Source organism: Mustela erminea, chromosome 13 (assembly GCF_009829155.1).
Source record: "Mustela erminea isolate mMusErm1 chromosome 13, mMusErm1.Pri, whole genome shotgun sequence".
Taxonomy (NCBI): domain Eukaryota; kingdom Metazoa; phylum Chordata; class Mammalia; order Carnivora; family Mustelidae; genus Mustela; species Mustela erminea.
Window position 1 is genome coordinate 50,444,617 of NC_045626.1, and position 17,486 is coordinate 50,462,102.

The window sequence follows — 17,486 nt, forward strand, 5'->3', positions numbered from 1 at the left end:
TATTTTGCAGTCTTCATGTCCTTAAACTATTTGTTCCTCTATAATGTCCTAGAGACTTGGAAATATTCACAAGCTTAATACATTCTATTTCAACAACCTAATCCTGATACATCTCTCTCTTTAAATATAGGAGATTTATTTTCTAATCAATATTACATAACATCCTACCTCTCAAATAACCTGTAATAAAAATCATCATGGACTGAGGTGAGATTATTACTATAAAGAATGAAATAGCTGAACACTGTTACAGACTTCAAAGTGGATATGCCAAAAAAGAGAAAATATACTTTTATTGCCCCTTAAAATTTGCAGAGTAAAATATACTCTAAGGCAAAAAAATGTTTAAGTTGTGGTTTATCTTTTTTGTTGTAACAGTATCACCAATATTAAAATATGGAACCTAATACAGGCATACCTTGGAGATACTGTTGGTTCTGTTCCAGACCACCACAATAAAGCAAGTCAATTATTTTTGTTTCCCATTAGATATAAAATTATGTTTATACCATATTGTAATCTATTCAGTGTGTAATAGCATTATGTCAAAAAAACCCAATGTAGAGACCTTCACTAAAATACTTTCTTTAGAAAGTATTTTAGGGACGCCTGGGTGGCTCAGTTGGTTAAGCGGCTGCCTTCAGCTCAGATCATGATCCCAGCGTCCTGGGATCGAGTCCCACATCGGGCTCCTTGCTTGGCAGGGAGCCTCCTTCTCCCTCTGCCTCTGCCTGCCACTCTGTCTGCCTATGCTTGCTCTCACTTCTCTCTCTATGACAAATAAATATTAAAAAAAAAAGAAAGTATTTTAGTTATATATAAAGTAGAAATACTTCAGTTAGAAAGTGCTAACTATAATCTGAGCTTTAGCAAGTCAATATTTTTGCTGATGGGGGATCTTGTCTCCATGTTGATGGCTGCTGACTGATCAGGATGAGATTGCTGAAGGTTGGGGTGGCTGTGGCAGTAGAAAAAATAAGACAATGAATTTTGCCATATTGATTGACTCTTCCTTTAATGCATGATTTTTCTGTAGTATGTGACACTGTTTGATAGCATTTTGCCCACAGTAGAACTTCTTTCAAAATTGGGCACAATTTTCTCAAACCCTCCCAATGATTTGCCAACTAAGTTCATATAATATTCTAAATATGATGTTGTCATTTCAACAGTTTTCACCAGGAGTAGATTCTATCTCAAAAAAACACTTTCTTTGCTCATCCTTAATAAGGAAACTCTCACACATTTAAGTTTCATCATGAGATTGCAGCAATTCAGTCATATCTTCAGGTTTCACTTCTAATTCTAGTTATTCTTGCTATTTCCATCATATCTGCAGATACTTCCTTCATGTCATCCATGAAGTTTGGAATCAGCTTCTTTCAAACTCCTATTAATGGTTAATAGTATTTTGACCTCTTCTCATGGTTCATGAATGTTCTTAATGGCACTTAGAATGGTGAATCTTTTCCAGAAGGCTTTTAATTGACTTTGCCCAGATCCATCAGAAGAATCACTATCTGTGGCAGTTTTAGTCTTATGAAATGTGTTTCTTAAATCATAAGGCCTGAAAGTCAAAATTACTCCTTGATTCCTGGGCTGCAGAATGAATGTTTTGCCAGTAGGTGTGAAAACAATCTTCATTTCCTTGTACATTGCCATCAGAGCTCTTGGGTGACGGTAGGTGCATCATCACTGAGCGGTACTATTTTGAAAGAAATCTTTTCCGAACAGTAGGTCTTAATAGTGGCCTTAACATATTCAGTAACCCATGCTGTCATCCAGGCTTTGATGTTCCATTTCTAGAGCATAGGCAGAGTAGATTTAGCATAATTCTTAAGGGCTCTAGGATTTTTAGAATGGTAGATGAGCATTGGTTTCAACCTAAAGTCACCAGCTGCATTAACCTCTAACAATATAGTCAGCCTGTCCATAGAAGCTTTGAAGCCAGGCATTCTCCTCTCTGGCTGTGAAAGTCCTAATTGGCATCTTCTTACAATAGAAGGCCATTTTATCTACATTGAAAATATCTTGTTTAGTGTAGTCATCCTTATTAATGATCTCAACTACATCATCTGTGTCATTTGCTTCAGCTTCAGTTTGCAGAGTGTGGTTTAGCACACTTAATGTAAGCTGTATCCCTAATTTTAAATTTAAATAATTTTATTATTTATTATTATTTTATTATTATTTATTATTCACTGAAGTAGCATTTTTTTGAAGTAGCATTTTTAATTTTCTTGAAGAACTTTCCTTTTGTAGTCACAAAATGGTTAACTGTTGGACACATGAGGCCTAGCTTTTATTGACATGCCTTCCTCTCTAAGGTTAATCATTTCTAGTTTTTTATTTAAAGTGAGAGACATGTAGTTCTTTCTTCCACTTAGAACATTTAGAGGCCATTTTAGGGTTATTAACTAACCCAATTTTGAGATTTTTGTTCCTCAAATAATAAGGAAGCCTGGAGAGAGAGAAATGATGGGGGAATGGTTGGTTGGCTGGTTAGAACACACACAACGTTTATCCGTTGTTTGTGGTCTTATATGGGCATGGTTTTGGTGCTCCAAGAGATCACCAATCACAGATGACCATAACAAATATAGTGATAATGATAAAGTTAGAAATATTGTGAGAATTGCTAAATGCGACATGAGACACAAAGCGAGCACATGCCTTTGGAAAAATGATGTCAACAGACTTGCCAATGCAGAGTTAAACCACAGACCTTCACTTTGTAAAAAACACAGTATCTGTGAAATGAAATAAAAGAAAATGCAATAAAATGAGAAATGCCAGTATGTAGTTATTGGGAAAAGAGATTATGTCCATATAGTTTAGATATAAATTAATTATTGAGGCATCAGTGACTATAAATAGCATATAAATTTCTAAATGTTACAGAATAATCGATAAGTCCTATTAAACTCTCATTTCTTGGAATATTGCACAATTACATGTTTAAACTGATATAAAAGTTTTATAAAGCTCAGCTTAATCTCACAGCATGATGATGAATGATCTTTGGGTTTAATGAGGTCTCAAGACCTGAACCAGTATGAGCATCTTAACTAGTTACTTAGGAAGTTACTCCTTTGCTAACATGATCTGAGAAAGAAATTATGGTTTTATTCACAGGCAACCCACAAATTCTGCTCTCCCATCTGATTTTTTAAATTAACATATAATGTATTATTAACCACAGGGGTACAGGTCTGTGAATCCTCAGGCTTACACACTCCACAGCACTCACCACAGCACATACTCCTATCAGATTTTCAAAACTGTAGAAACTCAGGGGATATTCAAATCTTGCCTGGCCTCACCCATGTTAGGGAGCTTTACTGACTCGAAACACTTAGCTCACTCTTAGCCATGTGGGAAGGCACGAATCTCTACAGTCTATCTTGGGTTGGGAATAATTTTTCCTCTTAAAAATAACATACTAAGCCAATTAACTTCCCTAAATTGAATTAACCTAATAGCATTCAAAAACTGACAAACATAATCTGCTTGTTTTAAGACAGAAGTGGATTAGTCAACAGAATCATATCTCTAGTCAAGTCCAAATCAAGTTATAAATTCTAACCAAATAGTGAGTGCTGGAATAAGCCATATTATTAGTATGCATAGTCATACTTGTCTTCACTGTAAGCAACATAGGCCTTCTCAGTAGGATGATACAAAAATTTATAGTTGAAGAATGTCTGTTCATGTTGTAGTAAAGAGATTGTTTTCCTTTGACCTCCATGATTCCCTCAAGCTTTGGTCCTTTTGTTATATTTTTGAAGTCACAGGAAGGAATAGTTTTCTTTATTTTTTTGTCCCATCTTTTAGGCATGCTGTTGTTTAATGCTTTTTTTTTTTCCCTGCCTACTGCTTCTTAGAATATGTACCAAAGCAAAATATATACAAGTCAAATGAATCAAATGCTTTTTTAAAAAAACAAACTTTTTATTGAAGTATGTGAGAAATGCTTATTACTTTCATTCTTTAGTCATTTTAAGAAGGAATAGCGATTGATAATACTGACATGAATGAGGATTTAGGAATTATCTATACATTGCATTATTTGAACACTTTACAAATACAAAAAGTTAAAAGTCAAATACATTTTCGTTTGCTAATATTATCATTGGGAGACATCATCCTATAATATCTGTTGAAGTGTCTGTTTATATTCCCTACAAACTTCCTGAGCACTACTACTTGAAATATAATTTAAAAATACCACTAATTCAATTGTAATATCACTACTGTTAAACAAATAGTATTAATCTAACTGGTTCCCACAGATGGCCCACCCTTCAGCATGCTCATGCTCTTACACAGTCCCCTTTCCTTGAATGTGGACTGGCCTTGTTTTTAACTAGTGAGTGTGGTGGAAGTTATGCTGCCTGACTTCTGACCAAGGTCATAAGAATTATTGTAGCTTTTCACTGAGGTGTCTTGGACAAATGCCCTGGGAGAAGTCAGCTACTATCATGCTGTGAGTAAATGCCCAGTATAGCCAAGCAGTGAGGCCTCATGAAGAAAGAGAGATGCAAAGACATTTTCCAACTACTCCAGTCAACTATCTGACGTAAAGACATGTGAGTGAAAATATTTTCTTCTATGTCTAGGCCGGTTATGTTTTTAGGTAGTTCCAGCCCAGCTGTTCAGGTGAATCCACTGAAAGACCTCAAGTGAGAACCACTCTGTGGAACCCAATCAATACACAGAACTATGAGAGATAATATTAAAGTGCTGGTTTTAGCCACCTAGTTTTAGGATCTTTGCTATATAGCAATAGGTAACCAAAACACAGATGAAGGCTATTTGCTTTTTGGTTTCATTTTTTTTTTAAATCCTAACATTCCATTACTTCTAAATAAGTTTTGCTTTTAAAATATTTTAGATTTATTGACATTTCTGCTGTCTTTGTTTTGTATATACCACTCTCTGCTTAGAAAGTGTGTTTGTGTATGTGTGCATGTGTGTGTTTCACTCTATTATATGAGTGGGTCTTGAAGAACAACTAAATTGTTTTTTAAGAGAGAGAGAAATTCTTCTGAATATTTTAAGTAAATACTTTGATCTGCAACAACTCTGCTATACAGTTGGAAATTTAATATAATTTTGAGCCTGCATGCACTGAAATATGTAAAGGCAATAAAGCTTGGCTTTCAGAGAGAAAAAGAGGAACAAAGAAAACTAAAAATAGACTCCATAAGAAAAACATTTAGCAAGGTAAGATTTGGTGAGAGGTATATTGCTCTAGGACTAGTACTTCTTTAGACAACTGATATTTAATGTCGCCTCTCAATCAGCAGATATTTTAGACAGTTAACAATCTAATTTGTGGAAAGAATGGGAAACTCCTGTGTGTTAATAAGCCTGACTGATGTGTGTAGCTCAATAAAATGGAGAGGCTTCTCTCTTTAAATTTCACAGAACTGGGGAAAAAATAGTGTTAACTTCATTAGTACTTGTTCATTTCAGGGCTCACCAGGCAAGATGCTCCAGCCATTGAACTGGGTGTTTTAACTTGTGATACTAAGAGTCCCTAGATAAATTTGAAATATGACTTTGTGTCATATTTAATTTATGTAATTTAGACATTGTGAAGAATTGGATTTAGTAACTACTAAATGTCAGTGTTCACATATGGTTAGTAGCTAATAATTCTTTGTTCTTTGAGAAGGTAGGTACAGGTCTTGGAAAGACTAAATGAAAGAGTAATGTTCAGTATTCTCATTGCAAAGTCATTCATTAAAAAAAAAAAAGCTACAATGAGGCCAAAATGTCTCTCTTATGTGTTACTAAATATTCTATCTGAATATGTAATATAGCACTTATCATATGATGATATAAAATTAGTTTCTTATTATCTGCTTCCTTCACTAGTTTGTAAGTTTGGAGGATAGAGACAATATGGCATTTATGTTAGAATCCCTTTTCCTAGTACAGGCTTTGGCATAAGCAGGCACTCAATAATTACAAATAAATGAAGCAATTAGCAAGTGCAAAAAATCCTATCTCATAATGCTGAACTATCGCAGTCTGGTTTAGATATTTATATATATTTTAGGTTCCTCATTAAATTGTAAGATCTTTTAGGGAAGGAATTTCGTCTTATTTTTCTTCTTTAAATGGTGCTTGACACAACTCTATAAATGGTGATTGAATGGGTAGCAAACTATAGTTTACTTTTTTTAATCAAAGATTAATTTAAGCCTTATAAGCTTTTATGAAGTGCTGAAATATTACAATAAATGATCTTGAAGCCAGTATGATTCTGCATTAGAAATATGAGGTTGCCATATTTCTGTCTTCCTAGTTGCCTAGAAACAAAGATGAGAAGTAATATGAGCCTTTAAGAGCTTGTACCAATAAGATTATCTATGCAAAGTTCAGCCTAAGTCTCCGGATTTGGAAGGCATCAGTTCTGAAGACCTTTAGACAACAATGTGGTCCTCATAGTTTCCAACTGGCAAAGTTTGGCTTACTTTAATTGTGGTAACTATCTGTATACTTAGCTGAAAGAAATAATTCTTCATGTAAAGTAACCATACCAGACCAATAATATGACTACTCTATACTTACTGATATATCATAGATATTTGCAGACTTTAAACAATGATATCAACATTGGAGTAGAGAGGGGAAGAAAAGGAAAAGGAGAAAGTTGGTATTTGACAAACTGGTATTGTCAAGATACAGGATTAAGGAAATTTTGACCTCTTAACAAGTAAGCAACGAATAAGTAGAGGTGGTATGGCAACAATAGGTAGTGGGATATTGAGTTTCTACTTGAAGTACGTTTTTCCCCTGTTCTAGCCATCTGTGAGTAGGTACATGCAGTATGGCATCACAAGAGTGAGGGGTTGGGAGTCGGGGGTCCTAGGCTGTATTTCTGGCCTTAGGCATTTACACACGTAAGTCAAGATAATTCTGTTTCCGTGGAAAGAAAGGCAGTTCTGCTGATTTGATCTTGTTTTGTTTCGTTTTGTTTTTTTTGTAACTGCTTCAGGAGAAGAAGGGGCTAGAAGGAAGAGAGGAAGAAGGTTAAAATTAGGTTCTGAAATAAGAGCAGGAAAACTGGAGGATCTGTTCTGGGGAAATCGATGAACATTTAGCAACTGCTTTGGACACAGCTGGGAGCAGCTTCCCAGCAAGAGTCTGTTTTCTTTAAGAGCAATTTCTCATGTGTCAACTCATTTTAACATTCACCACAGTGCCTGAGGTAGTCAGGCTTCATGGTATATTACTAGTGAGCAACTTGAGACTCTGAGAGATTAAGTGACAACGTAACATGTCCCCTACCCCACTCCCCAAAAACTGGCTTATAAACCAGGACTCAGCATCAATCCTGGTACAGTTTTATTGCAACATTTTGCTGCATTTGTTAGTGCTGGCGATCTTAATTATAATCTCAAGGAGAAGTCCAGGTCTGATTATGGTCATTTGGAATTTATCATGAACTGTTTGATGTGTACTTTTTTGTGCATGTTCCACCATATCATAAGAATCTGGATGAAACTATTTCAGAGTACTCGGCATTTGGTAGGTTTAGTAGAAATTTATTAACTGCTTTATATAAGCACTAATGCCATATACAATCAACAGTTTTAAAAATAGTTAGCAAGAATTGTTACAGAGCCATACATTTATGACATCATTGGGAAGCAAGGATTAATTGTTCATATTTTTTAATGAAAGTCTCATTCTCAAGCCTTTCATTAAAAAAGTTTGTTAAAATTATCATTTAAAAAGTATCAAATATTTGACATACTTGATATGTCAAATATCAACTTTCTCCTTTTCTTTTTTCCCCCTTTTATACTCCCATGTTTAAACTCCATTGTTTAAAGTCTACAAGTATATATGATACATAAAGACTAAGGAATTTATTTAGCTATTTCACATATTTATGTCAAGAAGGTCTACCTTTAGTTTGCCTTGGATGTGTTTTATAAAACCTAGATAATAAACAGTCTGAAATATTGTTTTTCAGCTAATATAAGTGAGTGTACTTTGGGCTCCAATTTTATGTTATGAACTGCACATGAGAGGGAGGGACTTTGTAAGAAAACTATTAATTTAGATTCCTGGTGCCAGAAACTATACTAAACCCTTGAAATATTCAATCTCATTTAATTCTAACCACATTGTTGTGTCATAGGTACTGATCAGGATATTTAGAGAAATGAAGATGTCCTAAGTCTTACAGCTAGTTAGTTCTGGAATTTCTGAGTTTGACTGAGTCTTTTCGACTCCACAGCCAGTGTGTTTGTTTATGTGTGTGTGTGTCTGTGTGTGTAACTCTAGAGAAATATAGAGGATAGAACATCTGTACATTAACCATTGAGATTTAATGAGTATTAATATTTGGTCTTTTTCTCTGAGCTTTCAGTTCACTAAAAAAAAATTTTTTTAAATAAAGAATTTTGTCAGTACTATCTGTATTGCTAATTAATATACTATCAGGGTTTTTTTGTTGTTTATCAATTTAGACATTATACATGACTTCTTGCTGTGATGGAATAAGATTTAACTCAGTTATATCAGTCCCTTTTCACCCATGTAATTATGTCATCTTTTTTGTTTTTCCCAATATTACTTTAACTCACTTTGAATAATCTATTACGCATCTAATAAATATTATTTCTAAACCTCCATTTATTTAATTATGGTCATAACTCTTGCCTCTTTACAATGTAAGACAATGGTTTAGTATTTTTTCCCTTCCTTCCAGTTCATATTGCCCTTTGCTAACAACTTGCTAACTTCTGTCATTTTTACTTATACCTTACCAAAATTTATATTTTTATTTCTTACAGCCATAATTAAGCCATTTATGCATTGTATATAGGCTGATTCTAAAAGTTGAAATGATGAACAATGTTTAAATTATCATCATGATGTGTTATTACTACTGAGAAGTTTAGTGTACTATTATAATTCCCATCTACATTTCTACTGTAGATTTCACTCAGTATTTTTTCTCCTTTGCATATCCCAAAGAAAGTACTCTTAGCATCCTGTTCAAAGGATGAAACTGTTCATACTCATTCAATTGCTTAAAATCATGATATAATTTTTTGTTGCTATGTAATTTAACTATGTATTTCTTTACCTTTTTTGTGTGTGTTCTTATAATTTCTCACTATTGCTTTTCCCTATTGTTGATAGGAGAAACTTATATAATATATTCCTAATTCATATCTATTTTGTGCATTTCATGTATCCCATTTCATTCCACTTGATTCTTACTGACTTGGTGTTCTACATTGATGTTTTGCTTCATATAGGGACATAGAAGAATACTATGAATTACTTTCACAGCCTTTTTTTTTTCTTTTTCGCCTGAAGTTCAAATAGCCTTTTTTTTTCCTTGCATTTTTTGGGCCTTTTTTTCATTCTTAGTATTTCTAGTCTCTCCTACACAGTAACTACTGTATGGTTTCCTCTTTGTTTTCCAGAGCTATTTCTCTTGGAGTTTCGCATCATACTATTCCATTATGAACTGGTTGCTTTCTTTTTCTACCATTCAGCTATATGTAGTCCAGGAACTTCTGTTCACTCCACTCCTGTGTGTAGATCTACTGTTTCCTGATTCTCATGTCTTCATTATTCTTGTTTTCTCTGTTTGTTAGAATGTACCCTCAAGTAACTTCCTAGGAAAGTGAATGAGGATGGTAAATTTTCTAAACCCTTGATTGCTGAAAATGTATGGAATTCATCTTTCTGATAGTAGTTGATTATTGTGCTAGCTTTATTTCTTTAGGTTGAAAGTCATTTCCCTCAGAACATTATGTTCTTCAAGCATTGTGTATTGGTCTAAGACCAATTTGATTCTAGATTTTTTCAAGAACATAAAAAAATTCCATTTTCTCTGGAAATCACAAGGGGACGTGATATAAAAATATTTTATAATTATAGGTTTCAGTACATTTGATTTGATCAATACTTGATCACTGTCTAAATTTGAGGACTTACTGCTTCATTTAATTCTGGAAGATTTTCTGTACTGCCTTTCTTAATTTCCTTCCTCCCATTTTCTTTTTAGAATTTCTATTAATTTAATATTAGAATTCTTGTTTTATATATTTACTATAAGTTTATTGCATTTTCCTTTTCTCATATATCTATTTTTATCCTTTTGTCATATACTTTGGAAGATTTTATTGATTTTTTAATATTCCAATTCTGGAAATTTTAATTTTTTTTATTTTCTATTTTTTTGGAAATTTTAATTTTTTTTGGCAACCACAAGTTCTGCCTTATTTTCTGTTCCTTATTCATGACATCCTTTTCTTATTTTAGGGATAAAACATTTTGGATATTTGTGTGGTTTTAACTAGAATTGTAATTTAATGTTTTTTATCTTTCCTAATAATTACTCAATTCTTGGGCCATTTTCTGCAGGTTTTCCTCAAAGACTTAATGTAGAGTTGCCTATTCAAACTTAAGAGTGAATGTTTAAGATGCGAATTGATTATTTACTCTGGGCATGAAAACAAGATTTGTTTTGGCTTGAAAGGGCATTCAACTTATCAGAATGCTAAAATTTTACTCTGGTTACCAACTACTAAATTAGTTCTTGTTCTCTTTAGAGAGTTTACTCAATTTTATATTAAAAAAAAGAGCTGTTCTTTTTGGAACCTAGACATGAATGTCTGGCCAGAAATCATTCTGTATATAGAGGCAGGAGAGGGTCTCGAGGAACTTATGTGAGCAACATATAGACCTTCAGGAAATATTTCTGTCTTTAGTCTTATGTTACATGGGACTTCTTTCCATCCATTACCACTTCTGTGTTTTCTTCAGTGGTTTCTTTTAGATTCTTCTTAGTAGATATTTCCTTTTACAGTAAAATCTCCTCTGCAAATATTTCTGGCCACTTAACATTAACTAGAAATTTCTTGAGGTTTCTTTTTCACTGATGGTTCTCCCCCTATTTGCTTAGTTATTATAGTTCTGTGACTTTTAAATTTCTTACCTTTAGTGGGGATTTAAAAGAGAAAATATATAAAAATATGCGCTTTATCTATTGTATTAGTTTCCTATGGCTGCCATAACAAATTTCCATAAATTTGTTAGCTTAAAACAACAAAAATTTATTCTTTTATGGTTCTGGAGGACAGCAGTCTAAAATAGGTATCACTGACCAGAAATCAAGGTGTCAACTAGATCATGCTCCCTCTAGAGGGTCTAGTTGTGAATTTACTTCCTGGCCTTCACAGCACTTAGAATTACTTTCTTTGTATTCTTTGGCTCCTGTCCCCTTTATTCATTTTTGTATTCTTTGGCTCCTGTCCCCTTTATTCATTTTTGAAGACATGCTATGTCTTTCTCTTCCTTTTTCTTATATGGATACATGTGATGACACTTAGGGCTCACAAGTATCCATATATAGGAGGATAATCCAGGATAATCTCTTCATCTCAGAATGCTTAACATAATCACATATGCAACTTCTCTTTTTCTCTTGCCATATAATGTAATATTTACAGATTCCAAGGATTAGGACATGAATCTTTTGTGGGGCCATTTTTCAGTCTACCACATCTATTTTGAATCCAGTATATATTGCTTTTTTAAGAGTGCTTAGGAGATCAGAAGAGGGAGAATTAATTTCACAGTGGTAAGAAATCTTTTCTATGTAGAGTATCATAAAATATTTAGATTTTGAGAGTTGGGTTAATCCTTCTCACATCAAAAATGATTCTCAAAGTTATTTTCTCATGACCTGTGGGCAAAAGAATCCTTTACATTGCCATCCTTCCTGAGGTAATATTCAATTTTCACTACATAAAACACCAATGTTTTTATATTATGAGTAATTACTCCTGTAAATTTGTTGCCTGTCCTATTCACCTAATTCTTTATTATGTATTGTTTTATGATACCATCTATATTATTTATCTTCATATTTTGGGTCTCTAAGCTAAACTTGACCACATTTTTTACAATATCCCTTAAATACTTTTCCATATGTTTGGTATGATCCACCAATTCCTTTCTCTAATAAAAATGATAACGTGTAGTTAATCAGCTCCTTCTAATTTGCAGTCATTTCATATTTACTATCTATTATGAATCTCATAAACTCTATGTGGTCATCATTTATTATTATCCCCATTTACAGATTGAGAAACAGACTCTGTAATAAGAAGTGATTTGTTTAGAACCACATAATTTGTGAATGACAGACTCAGATTTTAAATTACTTCTAACTAGTGTCAGAATCTGTAGTGTTTCAATTATATATATCACTAAGGGACTAATTGTGAACAAAATGTGTTACAGGTTTGACTCAAAATTCTGCTTATTTGTGGATACATTTTAGTAATGTAACTCTAAAAACAGCTTTTACAGTAGCAAAACTAAAAAAACAAAACAAAACAAAAAAGTCAGAGAATTTGTGAGCTACTGGAAAGATAGCTTCAGCAACCTCTTACATGTGTTAAATAATTTATAAAATGCCTATGTTTAGAAAGATTTCATTCTTCCTTCTCTGTTTGTTGCAGACATCTCTCTTTTGTCATATAGACTGCATTGCTTTGGCAAAATATATTAGAGCAAATTTTAAAAGCTTATCTAAAAACATGTTCATCTTGTGGTAGGAAGTAAAATTTTAGAAGTTCGACAGTTGGGCATCCAGATTTGAAGAAGAAAAAAATAGTAAGCATGCCAACATTTCACTCTGATTTAAAAAACACAATCCAAAATTAGGAAAAGGTGACAATCAATTTGGAAAATCACTTATGAGCAGATATATAATAACATGCTTTGAAATTTATTTTTAATGTGTAACATTTCATAGGGCTCCAAGTAAGGATCTGAAATAGATACAATGGTCCAAGTAGTCTCCATCTTTCTTGCCAAAAAATATTCTGAATTAGCATACATTTAGGAAATATTTCTAGTGAAAATATTTCTGATATGACTGAGAATCTAGTGTATTTTTTATTTGAGTTGACAAAATGATTAGAATTTTAGATATACTTTAACTTAAAAAAGAAGGGAAAACAAACTGCTTATTTATATCCTACATAAATTATGATATTTTACATTATTTTTTTCTCCCCCTGGAAATCTCTCACTGCTTTTTTTTTAAAAGATGTATTTATTTATTTATTTGTCAGGGAGACAGAGAGAAAGAGAGAGAGAGCACAAGTAAGGGGAGCAGCAGGCAGAGAGAGAAGCAGGCTCCTTGCTGAGCAAGAGCCTGACAGGACTTGATCCCAGGATGTGGGATCATGATCTGAGCCAAAGGCAGATGCTTCACCCACTGAGCCATCCAGGCATCCCTCCCACTGCTTTTTTTTTTTTTTTTTTCCTTCCCACTTCAGATCCTTTTCATCCTCTATTTAGCTAATGTTGGTCATGTGCTAAATTTTGTCAGGCGTTATGTTCAGGTGGCTTCATCTCATTTTATCTTTCAAAGAACTCTCTGACATAAGTAAGTACTTTCATTTCCTTTCATAGAGGTGATGACCAAGAATCAAAAGATGAAATGATATACCTAAAATCATACCACTGGGAAGTAGTGGAGGCCAGAATCAAAACAACATCTAATTACAGGTTGGTTAGGACTTGATTTTTAGCCACTTCAACATACAATGTTCTTCTTCACTGATTTCTGGTATATTTATAGTGTTTTCTTTGTGACTTAACCCTTGTTTATTAAAGTTATCATCCCAAACAGCACATGAAGTCTTTAAAGTTAGAGACCTTGTGTCTTGTCTTTACCATGTCCTCCACAGGGTTTTATACAATGATTGATGTACAGTAGGAGCTCAATAAATCACTGAGAAGTTCTAGATATACTCTAACATATTCTTGGGTGATGGGAAGATATTCATTTGTTGATGGGTGTGAAGCTGCTTTTTGGGACTGTCACTTATCTTTTTCAAACTAAGAGAGACAGCACCTGCTCATGGCTATATATAGACATAAGGATCTTACTGTTTCATGGACTTTCATGAGAATGCTCACATATGAGCCACTGGGGATGACTGACATGCAGATCCCCCCAGATGGCTCACAGGCATTGTAAAGATTCTGCACATCTAATCTAACCCCTCCCTCCATCCTGTGATTAACTCCCTATTTGTGCCCCTGATGGCAGTGAGTATGAGCCTATGCAGATAACCTGTGAACATATGTAATACGTTAGCCCAACACTGTGGGATTGGGAGAGTACATACAAATTTGAGCATTTGGCACCATCCTAGGGAAAGAAAAGTGGAAGCTATCAATACATAGTCTGGCTTTATAGAATTGAGAGAAGGTTAAAAATTCTCAGAATTACCTCTCAAGAGGGAATAAGAAGTATAGACCTGGTGTGTCCAGAGAAAAGATATAAGATAGCCTCAAAGTCCCTAGAACGACCGACAGAAGAATTCCTCTCCTGAAGGCAATCAGTAAAGACTGGGGGAGTTGACTGCTTATTCAAATGTGAAGACAGCAATGGCAAACATTAAAGAACATGAGAAATCAAAGAAATATGATACCACCAAAGGCATACAATAATTTTCTAGTAACTGACCCCAAAGTAATGGATGTCTGTGATTTCCGTGATAAAGAATTCAATATAGTTGTTTTAAGGCCCTTCAGTAATTTATCATAAAACTAATATGCAAGCAAAATGGGAAGTGTGAAGATAGAAATCATAAAAAAAGAAAGGAACAGAAACTCTGGATCTGAAGAACACAATGAATGAAATGGAAAAAAATGCAATAATACTCATCAACAATCTTGATCAATCAGAAGAAAGAATTTGCAAAGTTGATTACAGGTCATTTAAAACAACCAGTTAGAGAAGAACAAAGAAAAAAAGAATGAAGAAGAGTGAATAAAATCTATGTGATCTATGGAAAACTATTGAGAGAAAAAAATGTATTACTGGAGTCTCAGGAGGAGTATAAAAGGGGAATAAGACAGAAAGCTTATTTAAAGAAATACTAGTTGAGAACTTCCCAAACTCTAGGAAGAGTTTTTGATATCCAAGTTCATGAAGCTCAAAGTTCCCCCCCAAACATCAACCCCCAAAATAATAAAAGATAACAAAACTGTGTAAAATCAGAGACAGAAAAAACAATTTTGAAAGCAGCAAGAGAAAATAGTTCTCACACAAGGGGACACATATAAGAATATCAGCAAAATCCACAACAGAAACTTTGCTAGAGAAGAGAAAGTAGATGATATGTTCAAAGAAAAAATCCTTAAAGAAAGAAATGGCAGGGGCGACTGGGTGGCTCAGTGGGTTAGGGCCTCTGCCTTCGGCTCGGGACATGATCCCAGGGTCCTGGGATCGAGCCCCGCATTGGACTCTCTGCTCGGCGGGGAGCCTGCTTCCCTTCCTCTCTGCCTGCCTCTCTGCCTACTCTGTCTGTCTGTCAAGTAAATAAATAAAATCTTAAAAAAAAAAAAAGAAAGAAATGGCAACCAAGCATTTTTTTACCTGAAAAATTGTCTTTTATAAAGGAAGTAAAGATAAACACTGTCCCAGACAAGCTGAAGGAGTTCATCAAGACTAGACCTGCCTTACAAGAGCTGAAAGGAGTTCTTGAAGTTGAAATAAAAGCACACTAATTGGAAACATATCAATGTATGAAAAACATATGAGAATATAAAATATACTGATAAAGGAAAGTATATAATTCTAATTCAGAATATTGTAATGCTGCATAATAAGATGGTGTTCTAATAACTGGTATAATGGCTAAGAACACAAATATTAAAAATAACTACAGGTATAATAATTTATTAATGTATTCATTAACAAGTACAAAAAGTGTAATTTTGGGCATCTGGGTGGCTCACTTTGTTGAGCATTGGACTCTTGATCTCAGTTCAGGTCTTGATCTTGGGGTTGGTCATGAATTCAAGCCCACATTGGGCTTTATACTGGGCATGGAGCCTCTTAGAAAAAAGTAATAAATTGTGAAATCAATAATATAAATGTGGAGAATGGAGTAAAAGTGTTAATTTTTTTATATGATTGAAGTTATCATTAGTTTAAAATAAACTGTTATAAGTAAAAGATATTTTATGAGTCACATGGTAACCATAAAGCAAAAGCCTACAGTAAATTCACAAAGATAAAGAGATGGGAATCAAAACATACCGGTATGAAAATCATCAATTCACAAAGGAAGGCAGTGCGAGAGGAAGAAGGAAACAAGGGAACGATAAAAAACCAGAAGTCTTTATCAGTGTATAGTTACTCTGGATGTAAATGGGTTGACTTCTCCAGTCAAAAGACAGAGAGTGACTGAATGGATGAAAAATAAATGACCCAGTGTATGTTGCTTACAAGATAGACACTTCAGCTTTAAGGGCAGATAGACTTAAAATGAAAGGATGGGGAAAAAATATTTCAAGAAAATGGATAATAAAATAAAGTAGGGGTAGCTTTAATTGTATCAGACAAAATAGACTTTAAGTCAAAAACTGTAATAGAAAAGGAAGGTCATTATATAATGATAAAAGGGTAAATTCAACAACAATAATTATAGTAGAGGATTTCTTTACCCCATTGTCAAAATGGATAAATCATCCAGATCAAAAATCAATATAGAAACATGGGGTTAGAACTTAAGACCAAATAAACTTAATACACATTACAGAACATTCCATCCAACAACAGTAGAATACACCTTCTTTTGAAATGTATGCAACATTCTCCAGGATATATCATATAATAAGGAAAAAAACAAGTCTTCACAAATTTAAGAAGATTGATGTCACATCAAATATCTTTTTTAACCACAATGGCATGAAACTAGAAATCAATGACAGGAAGAAACCTGGAAAATTCACAGATACGGTAAAAATTAAACAACATATTTCTGAACAATGAGTCAAAGAAAAAATTAAAAGAAATTTAAAAAATGACAAATGGAAACACATTAAGAAAAAAGTAAGCTCTCAAACACCTAACTTTACATCTTAAGGATGTAAATATATATTCATATTAAAATGATGAAATAGGGACAAAAAAAAAACAAGAGAAAAGATCAATGAAATGAAGATATGTTTTTTAAAATATAAACAAAATTGATGAACAATTGATGAAATTGATGAAAAAAAGAAAGTCAAATAAAATCAAGTGAAAGAAGAGATATTAAAAATGATCTGCAGAAATGCATAATGTAATAAAAAACTACTGCAATTATATGCCAAAAGTTTGGATAACCTAACAGTGAATAAATTCCTAGAGACATGCAACCTAGAAAGACTGAATCATGAAGAAATAGAAAATCTGAATATTTCCACCACCCATACACCAAAGGAAACTATGTGAAGTGATGGATATGTTAATTAACCAGATTTTGGTTAAAGTCAAATCATGTTGTACACTTCAAAAACATTTAATTTTATTTGTTAATTATACCACAATAAAGTTGAAAAGAGGTTAATAACCGGCTCTACCTTCAGACACTGGTAAAAGAACAAATGAAATAGTAAAGATTAGAAAGGAAATTCATGAAGTC

General features: G+C 33.5%; 2 long non-coding RNA genes across 2 annotated transcripts in view; one reads left to right on the forward strand and one right to left on the reverse strand.

Annotated features, from left to right (window-relative positions):
- The window catches only part of LOC116572342, a 306,140-nt gene that overhangs the window by 241,795 nt on the left and 46,859 nt on the right, over nt 1-17,486 (forward strand). The gene's annotated exons all lie outside the window — the stretch shown is intronic.
- LOC116572343 lies at nt 530-17,055 on the reverse strand. Its single transcript, XR_004278243.1, has 3 exons — nt 17,046-17,055; nt 8,952-8,958; nt 530-585 (listed from the first exon to the last, which is right to left on the reverse strand). It is a non-coding gene; the product is annotated as an uncharacterized LOC116572343 (long non-coding RNA).